The sequence below is a fragment of the Camelus dromedarius genome, chromosome 16 (assembly GCF_036321535.1).
Source record: "Camelus dromedarius isolate mCamDro1 chromosome 16, mCamDro1.pat, whole genome shotgun sequence".
Taxonomy (NCBI): domain Eukaryota; kingdom Metazoa; phylum Chordata; class Mammalia; order Artiodactyla; family Camelidae; genus Camelus; species Camelus dromedarius.
This window is the reverse complement of record NC_087451.1, coordinates 29,262,341-29,278,683: the sequence shown is the minus strand read 5'-3', so window position 1 is coordinate 29,278,683 and position 16,343 is coordinate 29,262,341. Positions and strand designations below refer to the sequence as shown.

General features: G+C 55.1%; 1 protein-coding gene across 2 annotated transcripts in view; it reads right to left on the bottom strand.

Annotated features, from left to right (window-relative positions):
• RBFOX3 (RNA binding fox-1 homolog 3) overlaps nt 1-16,343 on the bottom strand; it is a 393,881-nt gene that overhangs the window by 358,118 nt on the left and 19,420 nt on the right. The window lies entirely within an intron of this gene.

The window sequence follows — 16,343 nt, the reverse complement described above, 5'->3', positions numbered from 1 at the left end:
CAGTATGCCCGGTACAATACTGGGCTGTGCTCACTCTAAACAATCACTGTGCATCTGAAATCTGAGCGGCAACCCCTCACCCTGTGGCACTTGACCCCTTTCTCCCTCGTACCTCAGTCGCTGCCACCTCCTCTCTGCCCCTTCTCCGCCGGAGGCAAAGGCCACCCCAGGGCAACCTAGAATTCGCCCTCCTTCCCAGAGCTTTGTGAGAAGCTCTAGAAAATGAAGCAGAGGCCCCAGAAATACCTCCCCAGTGCCTGAGACAGAGGAGGAGGAGAGACAGACAAAGACCACCAACAAAGATGGAGGAGGATGGGGCAGGTGAGCCCACGCTGCCTGCCAGGGTCCTATCCCCACACCTGCCTCTGGGCGATGCAGTCCCGAGGGGTGGCCTGAGGCTTTGGGGCGCCTGCAGGAAGGGCCTGGGAGAAGAGAGGCCCTTCAATGCTCTGCACTGGCTGGCTCCCCCCTGCAGCGTGGGAGAACAGGCACTGTTCCTTTAAGGGGCCAGACCCTCGCCATCCCACAGCTGTGGCCACTCCGAGGGAAAGAAGCTGCTGGGAGAACCACATCTGGGATTTTCCAAGGCAGTGATTCAAGCCGAGGTGTGTGCCAAACCCTCACTGTCGAGTCCCGGTGATTATTTCCGCCTTCCTATCTTCCTCCGGAATGTTCCTTCTCCCTCCCCTCCCTCCTGCATCACCTGACTCCCCTCCCCATCCTGATTCGGGTTTTCTTTATAAATCTGCCAGCGAGGGAAGCCAAACCAGGACGGGGGCGGGGGACGTGCACCAGCCAGAGAAAAGCGGTGTCTCCTTCTCTGTCTGGGGCAAGGACGACATGCTCCAGGAACAAACAAGATTGCAGAGGTGGGAAACCAGGCAGGGGGGAGAGGACCATGAACTCCAGCTTCCGCAGCCCGAGAAGAAAGGGTACCCCTGCCCCGGCCCCACCTCGGGAGCCTGCTGCCCGTGAGAAAACAGAAACGGTTCCAGGCTGCAGTTACGACTGTGGAAATCCTGCAAAGGAAAGGGGCAGACTTACTACTCCACAGATGTGCAGCAGGGGGCTTCCAGATCAGGGGTTCTCAGTTAGCAGATCCTGGGGACACAGCCACCAGGAAGAGGCATGGAGACAGGCAGCCACATGGGCAGAGGCCCGGGGGCCCAGGAGGGACTGCTGGAGCTGGCGGGAGAGACTCAGGAGACACGGCTGAGGCGCGGGGGGAGGAGGCAGGGCCAGGCGGGCAGACCCCGTGGAGCCTCAACTATCTTCCAAAGGCCACGGGTAGCCCTTTGAGGGGTTTCAAACACAGAGTGACAAGATCAGATTTCTTTTTTAAAAATATGACTGACTTCGGCTTAGAGAAATGGGTGAGAGGTGCACCAGGAAAAGAAAGAAAAGAGTGGTTTGAATCTCCATCATTCAACTTTGAAAAAGCAAGACAAAATGAGGCTAAAAACCTGAGAACTGGGGCACCTCTGTCTGAATGCTGAGATGGGGTCAAGTCACTTCCAACATCTGGGAAAGAGAGAAGGCCCCGCCCGGGACAGGCCTGCCGGAGCAGATTTACCAACAGCTCAGCATGCACAGGTTTTAGTCTGGCCCCCTCCCCAGAGGTCTGCAAGTTATTTCCAAGATTCCCTGTGATCTGTGCAGATCTCCTGTCTCAATTAGGCTGAAACCACTAGTTAGAGCCTGGCTCCCAAGGGGAGGTCACCCGGTCCTGCTGAGCACCTGGAAGGACACTGTGATGTTCAGTTTTATGTGCCCACTTGGCCGCAGCTCCCAGTGATTCCCTCCAACGCTGATCTAAGTGAGGCTGTGAAGGTGTGGTGCAGTTCAGCTCCCACCCACAATCAGATAACAAGACCTCCCCATAACGTGGTGGGGGACCTCCTCCAATCAATTAAAGGCCTTCAGAGCAAACACTGAAGTTTTCTGGAGAAGAAGAAATTCTGCCTCAAGCCTGCAGCATAAATCCTGCCTGAGTTTCTAGGCTGCCAGCCTAGGAATTTTGGACTTGCCAGGCCTCATAATCAAGTGAGCAAATTCCTTAAAATAAATCTCTTGATATAGATAATGAAAGAGACAGAGATGGGAATAGAGATAGAGACAGAGGTAGAGACAGAGATGATGTGGCTATGGGTGGGGACGAGGATGGGGATGGAGACAGGGATGAGAATGAGGATGGTGATGGAGATGAGGATGGAGATGAGGATGAGGATGAGGATGGAGATGAGGATGGGGATGAGGATGGAGATGAGGATGAGGATGGAGATGAGAATGGGGATGGGGATGAGGATGGAGATGAGGATGAGGATGGAGATGGGGATGAGGATGGTGATGAGGATGGAGATGGGGATGAGGATGGTGATGAGGATGGAGATGGGGATGGGGATGGAGATGAGAATTGGAATGAGGATGGAGACAGGGATGGGAATGAGGATGGAGACAGGGATGGGGATGAGGATGGTGATGGAGATGGGGATGGAGATGAGGATGGGAATGAGGATGGAGGCAGGGATGAGGATGAGGATGGAGACGGGGATGGAGATGAGGAAGGGGATGAAGATGGGGATGAGGATGGTGATGAGGATGGAGATGGGGATGGGGATGAGAATGGGGACGGGGATGGAGATAGGGATGAGGATGGAGATGGGGATGGAGATGGGGATATAGAATTATCCTATCGGTCCTGTTTTTCAGGAGAACTCTGAGTGATACAGAGACACCGCTCTGGCCCCAAGTGCCACTAATCACCTCTCACCTGGTCATGATGAGATCTATCCAAGCATCCACTTATCCATAATTAAAACAGGGTCTATGGAAGCCCCAGCCTTGGCCCCAAGGACCTGATTAGGGTGGAGCAGATAACCCAAACCTGCAGAACCCAGCATGCTGGGAGTGCATTACTGGAAGCATCATCAGCACTGTTCACCACCAGACCCACACCAGACCCCCCATCATAGCTTCTCACTCAAAACCCGAGAAACGATCTTGGCTTTGAAGAGGATGGAGAGAGCTGGTGCAGAAAATTTCTGTTTTCCAATTCCCAAGGTTTAAACTCCCTGAAATTAGATTTCCCAACAATTCTGGCTAGAACAAAAAAGCAGGGAGTGAGAAACACGTCTGAAAACTCGGTGGAGTGTAGGGTCGCCAAAGGAACCCAGTACTACAAATGGGGCACGCTGGCACCCTCGGCCCGGGAGCTGCATGGCCACCATGCAGAAGGAAGGCAGCAGATCTTCACTTACCTGAGTGGACTCAGCTGGACAAGGAAATGCCCTACAGGGAAAAGGAGCACCATCCAAAAACGTCTTTGAGCTCAGTGATTTCAAAACCTGTCACTGAGCTCAATTTAAAATTAATGATATTACATTAAAAAACTCTTATGTCTCTAGTGCCAAGGTCCCTTGATAAGAGGCAGCAGTTTCCAGAAGTCCAGTGTTAAAGCGACGGGCACATGCTTTGCCAATTAAGATCTCCGTGCCGGCACAAACACATCTTGTGGCTTCTCATTCCTGCCAGTTTCAGAATTGGCTCCGGCTCCTGAAGCAGCTGGTCAACCTACTTCCTCCCTGGAAAACCCAGAGAAAGGGAGGCGGGAGCTGGGGAGGGGCAGGGGAAGGCAGGCACCAGGGAGACTGGGGTACAACGCTCTCTGGACCACAGTTGCATCAGGCTAAAGGGTCCTTCATGCCAAAGCTCTGACCGGTGGCCAGCCCAGGTCCCCTGGCACCAGGGTGGCTCTGGACCCCTGCCACCGAGGATGGATCTGTGGGGACCGCTGTGTAGACCCAGCATGGGCAGCAGTGCCCACGAGCTCCTAAAAATAAGCATCCGCTCAGCTCAGGATCCCGCTGCCCCTCCACCTGGCCCCAGAGTACCCTCCCTTCCGGGACTGAGAGCTGGCTGGCTGGCTGATGGGCAGGATGCAGGTGGTTGGAGGCAGAGGAGGGTTGGCTGAAATTTGTTCAACCAAAAGGGCCACTTGCAGTGCTTCCCTCCCGTCTACCTCACCCACCGGGGGTTTCGGCGATGCCAGGGGCAACCACGATGTCCAGGGAAACCAGGAGCTTAGTAACCGTACAGCTCTGGGGAGTGCCAGGGCACAAGCCCTATCCTCAAATAACTCCCGGGTAATCAGGGACGCGGAGCAGGCAGATGGCAGCCATGGAGCAAAGCGTGAACTGCGGTGGAGGCTGAGGGTGAGGCCGCGCCCACAGCCAGAGGGTTCTGGGTGGCCGGTACCTGCATGTCCTCGTGTACACGACCACAGTTAGGGCGGGGGCTGTGAGGGCTGCACACAGAACAGCCCCCTCCCTGGCAACACCAGGGGAAGGCTGGGATTACCCGCTCTCCTCCTGGAACCCCCTCTGGGCCACGAAACCTGAGCACTGACCTGCCTTTTCCATGTCCTCAACAGAGACTATTTGGAGAGATGTCATTTGAATTCACAGTGTCTGTGGGAAAGGAACTCCCTGGCCTGGCTTTAAAAGATAAAATAAAACAGCATAAAAACTTAAACCTATATGCAGCTTCTTCTAGAAAGCCAGAGGCACAGGCAGCTACTGTAGGGTTTGCTTGGTGTTTTAAGGTTTCAGGCAAATGGTGGATCATTCCAGAATTCTGCTATTTTCCCGGCTCAGAACCTTTGCCAGCTGCTGACAGCAGGGCTCACACCATCACCACACACCCTTGACTGCACAGCTGTGTCCACACTGGCTGCAAACTCCCTGCTTTATTACATCCTCCAAAAAGCAGTGGTCGAGGACGGGGTTGGCTGCATTTTACACTCACAGCCTCCAAACGTCCCCGTCCTCTCTGCAACCCCGGGCATCTGCTCCAAGGCCCTGGTCCCGGGCGCCTGCCCTCGTGCGGCGTTAGACACACATGTGGGCCCAGCGGCCAGGTGGGTGGCCCGTCACTCTCCCCAGAAAAGCCCAGATGGGAGGGGGCGTCAAATCAGCCCATTTGCTTCAAGCACCCCAGAACCAAGAACAGCCCCCCTTTTCTGGCCTTGACATTCACGTGTCATTTTCCCTGGGTTTCCACAGGAAGACACTGTTCTGCAGACCATTTCCACAACACCTGGCCTTGGGATCTGCTCTGGGAAGGACAGACAGGAGGTGGGGAAGCAGGAGAGACCCCAGAGGCTGAACCAGAGGCTGCACCGAGGGGGAGACCCACCATATGGAGGGGAAGAGGGGGAAGGGGAAGAGGAGGGCCAAGCTCCAGGCTGGTTTCCTTCTCCAAGAAACAGGGGGGACGGGGCCCCGGGAGCGCACTGGCTCTCCGCCACAGGCTGAATGGGCCGTCGGGAAGCGTGGTGGGGCCTGGTCGACCCAGTGCACGAGCTCCATGGCCCCGGTGTCTGCTGACCTCCAGAGCTGCACTGGATGTCCGTTCCCCATCCCTAAAGGGGGGCTGGGGCCACAGGACTGCCGGTCTTAAGGGCAGCCCGTGGACTGCAGCTCTCCAAGCGCGCCAGGCCTCCCGCCGCCCTCCAGGCCTGCGCGCCCAGGCCTCTCTCCACTGCCTCGCTTATCTGCCCTGCCTGGAGCTTGCTGGGCACCTCCTACTGCCCATCCCCAGCTCCAGCCCACCTTCTCCTCCTCTTTCTCTTCTTCCTTCTTGTTTCTTTGACGATCCAAGTTCTATCCATTGGCCAAGGGTTCATCAGTCCACCCTGATGAACCACGTCCTACTTCACAGATTTGAAAGTTCATCCCCCACCCAACCAGTCAACTCCAACAGACCAAAGACCAAACCCAATGCCACCTAACAGCCCACACCACTCTGGGCACAGACCACGATGGTTCAGCAGGTGCCCACTGAACTAAACAGCAAGGCTGAAGTGCTGGCACCCCCGCCAGGCTGGGACTTCGGGAGGGGGCCCACGTCAGCCAGGGGAGGGGAGGTTCTGCCGCTATAACAAAGGTCACAGAGTGACAGTCGCTTTAACAGCAAAGACCTTTCTTGCTCACGCTACATTTCCATCACTGGTCCACTGAGCTGCTCACACCCAGGCTGACAAAATGACCTCTATCTGGAACATTCCTGGTGGTGATGTCAGAGGAAGGAGTGCAGAGTGAACCCACACTCCATCCTAACCTCCTGCCCGGAAGTGACAAATGTGACATTGAGGCACACATCAATAACTTTGGTTACTGACCCAAGAAGCTCATGTGGTCACACTGGAATTCCACAGGAGTGGGGAGGGAGGTGTCGAATATTTGTGATCAAAAGTGAGTCTGTCTAATATGAAAACGAATATATGTGTATACATGCATGACTGGGACACTGCGTTGTGCACCAGAAATCAACACATTATAACTGACTGCACTTCAATTAAAAACAAAAAAGTCTGTCTTAACAAGGCTGACCCAAGGCCAATGGAGACTGAAAGCCACTAGTGCATTAGGACGTCTTAGATGCTGCTGGGCTTCCAGAGTCAAGGAGGAAGACTTACACCCAGGCTTGGGTTCATCTGACCATTCTTCCAGTGCGCACCCTCCCTGCCTCGTCCACATTTCTGCTGACCCCAGTGAAGGGAAGGCAGGGCCGGCTGCAATCCTGGGAGCTGACACACTAATGCGCCTCGGGCGAAAGAGAACAGAGGACACCAAGCGGGAGGGATGCTCAGAGAGTCACCAAATGGCTCAGCTGCTCGGCTTCCGCTCACTGTGCACCAAGGAAAGGAAACACCTTCTTTAAAGAGGGACACGGGTCTTAGAGGTGCTCTCTGGCCCACCTCAGCCCCAGGTCACAGGGGCCCTCCCCATCACACGAGACACAGGACCGGATTTCCATCTGGCCTCCCAATAGGGAGGGGACAAGGGCTGTTCCCATGCCCACACAGCCTGGGGGAGCAGATGCCACCTGCTCCGGACCTGGCAAGGGAGACTGCTGGCGGTTCCAAGGCCCTGGGAAGCTGGGCCCAGAAGGGACTTGGCTTGGTTCCCATGGATGCTGCCATGGGACCAGGGCCACTTTGGAGAACCTTCTCTTAATGAACTGTGCTGACCCTGAGGCCAGGTAGCCCCTCTGCTACAGCCCTGAACACACACACATGCATGTCTGAGCGTGCATGTGTGTGCACAGGTGTGTGTGCGTGCACATATCCGACCTTGGAAGAGTGAGTGTTCGCCTCCCACTTCCCCGTGCGTGCTCCCCTCCCACCTCTCCACGCCTCCCTTTGCCCTTCACTGATGACTTGGGGGTAGTAAACAAGAGCTTTCTGTTTTCAATAAAATGCAGCTCAAGATGCATTTCCTGGAGGTACCTGAGTCGCGAGCAGCCACCACTGTGTGACTGCCACATGGGATGTGGCCAGATGTGGTTTCTGAGAAAGTGGTCATTCTTTAGTCCAGCCTCAACCAGAGCCGTGGGACACTTGTGCCCCGAACAGCCTGCTGTGCCCCCACCTCAGGGCAATGCTTTCCGGGGATGAGCTGTCATGGGCAAGGCAGGGGACAGGCAAGACTCCGTTCCTAAGGGTCCCTGTCAGGGACTAGAGACCCAAACCCCAAAAAATGCACAATGGAACTCCAGCAAGTCAGCACGGGACGCTGCAGGGAGGGGACCCCCTCTGGGCTGAAGTGGCATCGCTCCAGCCCCCCTTCCTCCTGTTTCTCAGTTGCTTCTCAGTAAAGCAGGGCCAAGGAGGCCCATGTCACTGGGCTGTCTTCAGGACCCAGTGAGCTGATGTGTGTGGTCATCCCTGACACATTCATCCACTGATCTCAATTGTTTATTGGGCCTTTTGGGAGCAGGCACCATGCACCCTCTGGGACACAGTGATGACTCAGACAGACAGCCTACAGAAGGCAGGCGGACATCAACGCAACACAGCAACTGCACTGCAGCCATAATCAGAGCTACAGGGAGCCCTGCAGGAGGGACAGGAAAAGCTAGCTGGGACCTCTGGGTGGGGACAGTCAGGGAAGTCTTCCTTAGACAAGTGACTTATGAACTGAGCTCTGAAGACTAATGGGATTAATGACAAGGCAAAGGGGGAAAGGAAGAGTGAGCACTCCAAGCAGAAGGGAAGCCTGTGCAAAGGCCCTGGGGCTTGGAGGAGTACAGCCTGTCTGAGGAACTGAAAGGCCTGGAGGCAGGATGGCTCTGAGATGGCTGTGAGGTCAGCTAAAAGAAGCCCCTCAGGATTTTTGTGCTTATCCTGAGAATGTAAAGCATTCAAAGCACTGAATCAATATGATCATATTTGCATTTTTTAGTGAACCTCTGGCTACCCGATCCTCAATCCCCTTCCCACTCTGCAGCCTAGGTGTGTCCAGGCAGCTGGGAGGCTATGGACATGGTCTGACTGAGCAAGAAGGAAAAAGAGTTGTTTCAAGCTTCTGTATCTGGGGCATGTCTGTTACACAGCAGTAGCTAACTCATACACTCTTCCCCCTAAAGGCAGGAAGCTCCACAACTTCATCCTGCTTCTCAGTATTAGACAGAACCCAACAGAGACATGCAGCTAAATTCAGTCTGGCATGCTTTATAATTGATTTACTTGGTGAGATCTTTGGTCTAAATTTTTCTTTTAATATATTTTCAATCAGAAATGTAAGGAGCTGTTTGGAATGTCCCTGCAGAGTTCTCAGAAGCATCCTCTCCTGCGTTCCTCCAGAGAGGCTTGTTTTGTTTGTTGGAGAGTGTGTTCTCTTGCAGCTTTTCAAATGCTACATTTTCCTCTGACAGCAGCCAGGGCATTTGATCGCAGGAGAGATGGTGATGTGGTTGCAACTGCTGTCAATATTCCTTTTACAACTCTGAATTTGCATCTGTGCAAGGCTGGTAATTCTTATCTGAATGCACAGCGCAAATAAGTAAAATTTATTTAAAGTAACTGGGAAAATTCCATGCTGGAGATTTGGGAAAAAAAATTTTCCCCCCTTTTGCTGCTGCAGATGGAGAAACTTGTCCTGGCATGGCCGTTTGAAATCAACTCAACAACTGGCCGGCCCCAAAAATTATGTGGCAGGTGCGTGCAAGGCAGGAAAATGAGCAACATAGACCCAGAACATCCACCCTTCGGTGCATCAGCTCTGCAAGACCTCCTCCAGCCCCCAGAACGAGGAGACGGTGTGAGGAGAGGGTGACGCTGGGGACATCATAGGCCACTGTACAGCCGGCGCCCCAGCACACACACTGTCACGTGTGGTCCTCAAATCATTCTTGTGAGGGGTGCAGGGCCAGTGGTCAGGGACAGCCTGATCTCAAAGCCCCACTCTGCAGTTCTTTGCCAGAGGCACCAGCAGGGGTTCTGCTGTTTTAATCATAACTTAGAGGCCTGTGATGCTCCGACCACAGTGATGGGCCAATCCTCCTGCTCAGGGGTAGGGGGCGGAGAGATGGGGAGAAAAGTAACCACAGTGTCATGACCAGAACACCAGCCTCATCTACCAACTCGTGGGGCTGCCCAGCCAGGTCCTCCAGCCCAGGGCTGCAGAAGTCACCCAGCCAAGCAGAGGGCTGCCTTGAAAGTCTCTCCCACAAGCACCGGTCAGGGACAACACCTCAGAAGTCTACCTGATGCCACCTAACCCCACCCTCCAGCCTTAACACACAGTGTCCCTCTGGGACTTCCGAGGGAGCTGGTTACTGCTGTCTCTGTTGGCCAGGGGTGGAGTCTGGCCTGGGAACCTGCATTGTTCAGGTTTCCATTGCAAGGGGTCCAGGGACCACAGCTTGGGAAATGCAGCCATAGAAAGGGCTGGGCACCCAGAGGAAGAATAGGGTATGCTGCCAGGAAATTATAGGACCCCCAGTCCAGGTCCCACCTGGAGGGAGGGGAGAGGCCATGGGAGAACACATGAAGGAGCCCCTGGAGGAATCAGGGCAGGACCACTTCATGGGAGAAGGGGACATTTGAGCTGGGTCTTGAAGCATGAGTAGGAGTTTCCAGGTTGTGGGGTTAGGCGGCGCAGGCCACCCAGCTCTGGCTCTTGAGCTCACAATAATGTTCACAAATGCTTTTGAGCCTGAACGTGGGCCAGGCCTCACCCTGGACACTTTCTCATGTGTGCTCTCTCTCTCTTTTTTTTTTTTTTTTAACATTTTTTATTGATTTATAATCATTTTACAATGTTGTGTCAAATTCCAGTGTTCAGCACAATTTTTCAGTCATTCATGGACATATACACGCTCATTGTCACATTTTTTTCTCTCTGAGTTATCATAACATTTTGTGTATATTTCCCTGTGCTATACAGTGTAATCTTGTTTATCTATTCTACAATTTTGAAATTGTAAAATCATGTGTGCTCTCTTGAACTTGGCAACTGGTCTTTTACCCCTGCAGGGAACTCTCGCTGTAAGAAGGCCTCCTGGGACCCCTCTCACTGCCTGGACTGAGGACTTCCCGAGGGCAGCTTGGTGTCCTTCTTCAGCCACTCCAGGTCTCCAGCACAGGGCCTTCCCCGGCCAGGAAAGTGAACAATAGTTGGTGGGTTGACTGACAATCCCTCTTTTAGAAAGGAATCTGCAAGCTGGATTACTATTTGGTCTAGGAAGCCACACCCACCTGACCCCTCAGCATCGCTGTTCGTTTCCTGAGAAGTGAACAGCCTGCCAGGGCTGCTGGCCTGGAAGCTCAGTTCCAAACTTGGCCATGCCTCCAAGCTGGCCACGTGAGTGTCCTGGGGTGATCCTATCAGAGGACCACACCCTTAAGGCAGCCAAAATCGATCCTTCGCAGTCTGGGGGTGAGGAGGGCGCAGGCGAGGTTGGCTCCTTCCGAGGGTCTGTCCTGTCCCAGTTTCACGTGGTTTGCTCCTCCGTCCTGGTTTCACGTAGTTGCTAACTGTCCTTGGTGGCCCTTCTTGGGCAGACGCATGCCTTCAGGCACACGGCGGGTCTTCCCTCTGAGCGTGTTGTCTCCCAGCTATCCCTTTTTGTAAGAATGCCAGTCCTATCGGATCAGGACCACACTAATGACCTGATTTTAACCTAATTACCCTGCAAAGACTCTATTTCCAAATAAGATTACATTCTGAGGTACTGCTGGTTAGGATGTCAATGTATTTTTTTGGAGGGACATAGGTCTTCCCCTCCACTCCCAGGCTCCTGTGTGCCCCCCACTGAGGGCATGCAGGCCACGCACACCCATCAGAGACGTCAGGAAGGAGCAAGGATCCCCCCAGGAGGCCTGAGGAAGGTGGTAAGGACGGACTGGCGGCATTCCCGGGTCACCCACTCAGTCTGTCCTGCGTCGCCCCTGCACGGGGTGTCTGTCATGCCAGCCTCTCTGAGGCCCCATGCAGGGTAGGGAGGGCTGTCAGTTCCATGGTGGATGCAGTGTTTGATATGGAGATTTTGGCTGTGAGAATGGATGTGCCTGGTGAGAGGTTTATGCAAAATGACAGCTTCTGGAGAATGAAGCCCTGGGATTAAAAAAGAAAAGGAAAGAGGAGGAGGAGGACGAGAGCAGCCTTGGGCTCCCTCCCCACCGCTGCGCTTCCCTCCTGGCACACTTCCTGGTGGGGCGGGGGCACAGGGCTCCCTGGGGGTCCCCCAGAGAGAAAGCCAGGCATCTGGGGCTGCTTCTGCTTCCTCTTCACCTCCATCTGTCTCACGTTTGCCCCAATCTGCCCCTCCTGTCTGATTCCCCTCCCCACTGCACTGCTCCCCAACACACACACTTATTACTCATTTACTGTCCTGATCTGTCATCGCTCAGGATAAGGACACCAGACGACCAGGCCCAGGTGGGTGACAGACATATACCAATATGCTGTAAACTAAGAACAGTCATTCTGAAACTTTCCCTTTCTATCCTTTTAAGAGGGTGGGTACTCCAGTGGAGGGACCAACTCCAGATCCTTCTCTGGAAGCCAACAAAAGGAAAGGAGGACTGCATATAATTGCCCTTTGTTTAAGAGGCAAATGAATATTCCTGCAGAGCTGAAAACTCATTCTTCACATAGATAAGCTTCCAAAAATTGCAATCTATTTGCTGCCAAGTTTGGGACTGTTGTTTCCTTCCCAGCCCCCTCAGGGTTTTTTAATGGCCTGAAATGCAAACTGCGTTCCTGGTGGCCCTTTGCGGCTGGCACCTTAGTATAAGGAAATCCATCTCACCTGGACCTTAGGAAAGGCTCCCCCAGGAAAGAAAGCTGAAGGTCAAAGGTACTTCTTAGTAGGTCATTTTGGCCACTGAAAGCGAAGCAGGTAGAGAGACCTGTTCTCCTACCTCACCTGGAGGTTCCGCCTCCATTCCCCAGAACCCAGATGGCCCGGAACCCAGCAGACGGGACAGGAAGACACAGGGACATCCACGCATCCCTGGGAAAAATATTCTCACTCTGACCCACGTCGTGGAAAAGGACCCACCCAAACCTCAGAGGAATCTTCAGTGAACTTCTCAAGAGGAGAGGGGTCAAGACGGAGCTGACTTGCCAGAAATCCCCGGAGTCCCATTTTCCAGGAGCACAGAACAAGTCTTTGAGGGCTTGTGAAGACAGCCACTTCTGAGGCCCCCCTGGGCCCTGGGAGGAGGGAGCTGTCCCCTGTCCCGAAAATTCCACCAGTGTGTTTTCAGCACAGGTCTGGCTGTACCCTCCCCCACCTCACTGTCCCGGGACACGGATCCAGAACCGAGCATGAGGAGTCCCACCACAAGAGGTGCACCAAGAGAGACCCCGAGCATCTGCCTGGTGTCTTGGGGCCTGGCACCCATCGAGATGCGTCCCCCCCAGGGCCAGGGAGCCCAGGGCCAAGGCTTTGGGCGTCCCTGCAGGACTGAGCCCGCCTACTCCCGAGGCCGCAGTCTGCAGGTGAGAGTACTCGGCACAACCACTTTGTGCTTCTGGAGTTTCTGGAGTGCGGGGAACACCTTCCCCACGACAATCCTGGCCCCAAAAGGAAGAGCCCCCAGCCAGGCTCCAACACCCAGAAAGGCAAGGACACTGTGCCCAGAGTCATCAGTGCGCAGGCGCAGACAGAGTGATACGGCAGCGCAGTAGCCACAGGGGCCCCATGTTCCTCTCCATCCTCCCGAATTCAGGTTTCCTGCAGGGTCGCTGGGTCAGCTTGAAGCCCCTGACGTACAGCCTGAGACAGGCATGGGTACAGATGACTTGTGATCCCAGAAGCCTGAGCCAGGGATGGAAGAGCAGCTGAGAGTGTGTATGTGTGAATTTATCTGTCTATTTATACACTATTATCAAACTGGTCACCCCGTGGGCAGCTGTGGCTTGATTCCTGGGGGGCCCTCTGGGGAAACACAGACAGCCCCCTGTCCCTGGGGAGGCAGGGAAGCTGGGGAGAGATTTCTGCTAACCCTGTGCCCCTGGGTGGAGGGCTGCCCCTGGCACATTAAACTCCCCACGGCCCTGCTGGCAGCCTGAGTGAGCCCCCTTCCCCTTCAGAGGAAGCTCAGGGGCAGAGAAGCGCGGGTGCCTGGGGCAGGAGCTGCCAGCACACACGGGCCTGATCGCCACGGCCACAGACACAGCCGGTGAGGGCTGAGCCCAGAGGTCTCCAAGGGACACCCTCCCACAGTGGTCCTGGCAGGTTGTCCATTTCTGGGGAGCATGTGCCCCCACCCCCTCCAGCCCCCCGCCTGTCCCTTGAAGGCCAGGTTTCCAAGCATCCCCACCATGAGACTGGTCACTGCAAGAAGTAACCATAACCCTTGACAGTGTCTGTGTCCCTTCCAAATCCATACACTGAAACCTAACCTCCAGTGTGTTGGTGTCAGGAGGTGGGGCCTCTGGGAGGTGACTAGGTGGGGAGGGGTTAGCGTCCTGATAAAAGAGACTCCAGGGAGCTCCCTTGCTCCTTCCCACCTGAGTGGACACCACGCAGCGAGAAGGCACCAGCTATGAACCGGGAAGCGGGTCCTGACCAGACCCTTATCTGCCGGTGCCCTGACCTTGGACTCCAGCCTCCAAATGGAGAGAAACGCAGGAGTGCTGTCTGCAAGCCGCCGGGACGCAGGAGTGCTGTCTGCAAGCCGCCGGGACGCAGGAGTGCTGTCTGCAAGCCACCCAGCCTGCGCTGTGCCGCTCGAGCGGCCCCGGAGCGCCAGGACGACAGGTAAAGGCACCTGTGGCCTTGGCGTAGCCAGACCCGGCTCCCCACTGACAGCATCGTCTTAGGCTCACCTCCCTGCCCCTCACCTCCCCGAGGGAGCCAGACACACCACACTGCACCACCCGAACCCCTGCCCGAGCAGACCCCAAACCACAGCGACAACCAGGTAAGAAATGTTGACCCCCAGGGGACCGGCAGAGAGGGGAGGGGCCCCAGCCCCTCGGTCTGGCACGGTGATGCCCACACATCAGGCGGGGGGTGGGCAGGCCCCTTTGGCTGATACAGCCCTCAGGTGACAGAGGTGGGTGGCAGTGGCTCCGGGAGAGGCACAGGTGCAGACAGAGACCCGCATAGGAGGACAGCCGCCTCATGGCGGGCAAGCGCCACCCAGGAGATCCGCGCATTGGACCAGGGACAGAGTCACACCATCCTCCTGCCTGCCCCCGCCCCTCCCCCTCCCCTCCCCCTCCCCTTTGCTCTCTTTTCCTTTAACTAAGCTTCTTTTGTTTTGTGAGGATCCCTTTCATGTGTGCGCACCCGCACATGCGTGTCAAGTTTTTATTCCAATCCTTAAATGAGGTCTTTGCCGAGAATTTACAATTCCCCCGTGGCCTCAATCTTGCAAAGATTGCTTTTTTAACGCTGTTAGGCCTTAATTCTAATAAGCCTCCTCTTTATTACAGAACCAGGTCACATTGCCTTGACACAGCCAGAAAATCTTTCACTGGCAGGCAGGGGTGGGCAAGGAGAGAGGGGCCGCGAGAGGAAGCGGCAAGGGGACGGGAACTGGAGAGGGGAGCCCTCCCTTCATTTGATGGAATTCTAAAATAATTTAATTTCTGGGAACCCGAGTGGCCTGACAGCTTCAGATAAGCCTATGATATGATAGTGTCTCCTACCAACGTTAGTTTTCTTTTTGTGCCTTGATTGTTTAAATGACTAAGGAAGAAGGGGAAGCAACCAAACCTGACGGCCACGCCAGGCACGGGCTCAGGTCCCGGCCCTGGACAGAAGGACATCTGCTCTGCCCAGCCATGTCCTACTGCCAGCCTGCTTCAGTCCCAGGGAGCAGCAGAGGAAAGAGGGCCAGCGGGACCAGGACAGAAAGAGAAGATGCTTGGAGGTGATCGAAGAAGACGCTCACAGGCGGATGTGGACCTCTGGGGAATCCATCCATCTCCTCCCTCCCTCTCCGAGTTGTTTTGAGGTTTAGGGGGATACAGAGGGAGAGATGTTACTGAGGAAAACGAAGCTGTCGATCCACATTCTCAGGACAAGAGAACAGCCCCCACCCCGCGTTCTTGCAACGGTTATTAAGCACCTACTACGTGCCCAGGTGGTGAGAGGCTGAGCCCCTTTCCTCCACTGCTTGTCACTAGAAGTAGAAAAATCCAAGAGCTAAGGGCTGAGACGGTGCCAGATGCCCCTGAAAGTCCATGGGAGCTTTCTGAGACCGAGGGTGTGAGTCCAGGAACACGGCTTCCATTTCTAGAAGGTTCTGCACGGGAAGCAGTGGGGCAGGGCCCTCCACACACACCCAGGCCGCGTGACGGATAGAAGAGGAGCTAGGCTGTTCTCTCCAGACCTCAAGACATTTTCTAGGAACATCTTTTCCTCACCATCAACCGGCTCCTCTCCAAGCTCCGTTTTTCCCTCCCCCCACCAAGTCGACTTGAGAGCCTTCATTCTGGCTGGGTATTTAAATAAGGCACCGAAGGGCCTCAGACAGACACAGGCACGTGAGCACACAGGCCGGCCCAGGCCCGAGCACGGAGAGGACGCATCCTGCACAGCCAGCAATCCTCGCCAGCCCGGCCCCCGACTCTGTCCTGAGTCCACGCCACTCGACGGTGCTCTTCTGGGAGGGCAGCGTGAGCCCAGCCACTGGCTTAAAGTGAAAATTCAAATCTATGCAACGCCTAGTATAAGACGTCCTAGAAGTCAAAGGTCATTTTTTAAACTCTGGGGCCGGAAAGCACTGGTGCCCAGATGGAGGCGCCAACGCAGGGGAAGGGGGAGTGGGCAGATTCCCACTGGAGATGGGAGGTATTCCACGTGTCGCAGGGCACACGCATGGGCTCCTAGAGAGACGCACCCACTGGCACAGGGACCCACGCCCCTAACTGAGCCCCCAGCCGCCCACCCAGCAAGTGCGCACGGAGCACCTACTGTGTGAAGACAATACACGTGTGTGTTTCCACGTGAAAAAACCCAGATTGTTCCACCGACATCCTCTTCCAGGGACACCGTATTGTGGATTTGCTTCCACATCGTCTAAAACAGCTGCATAA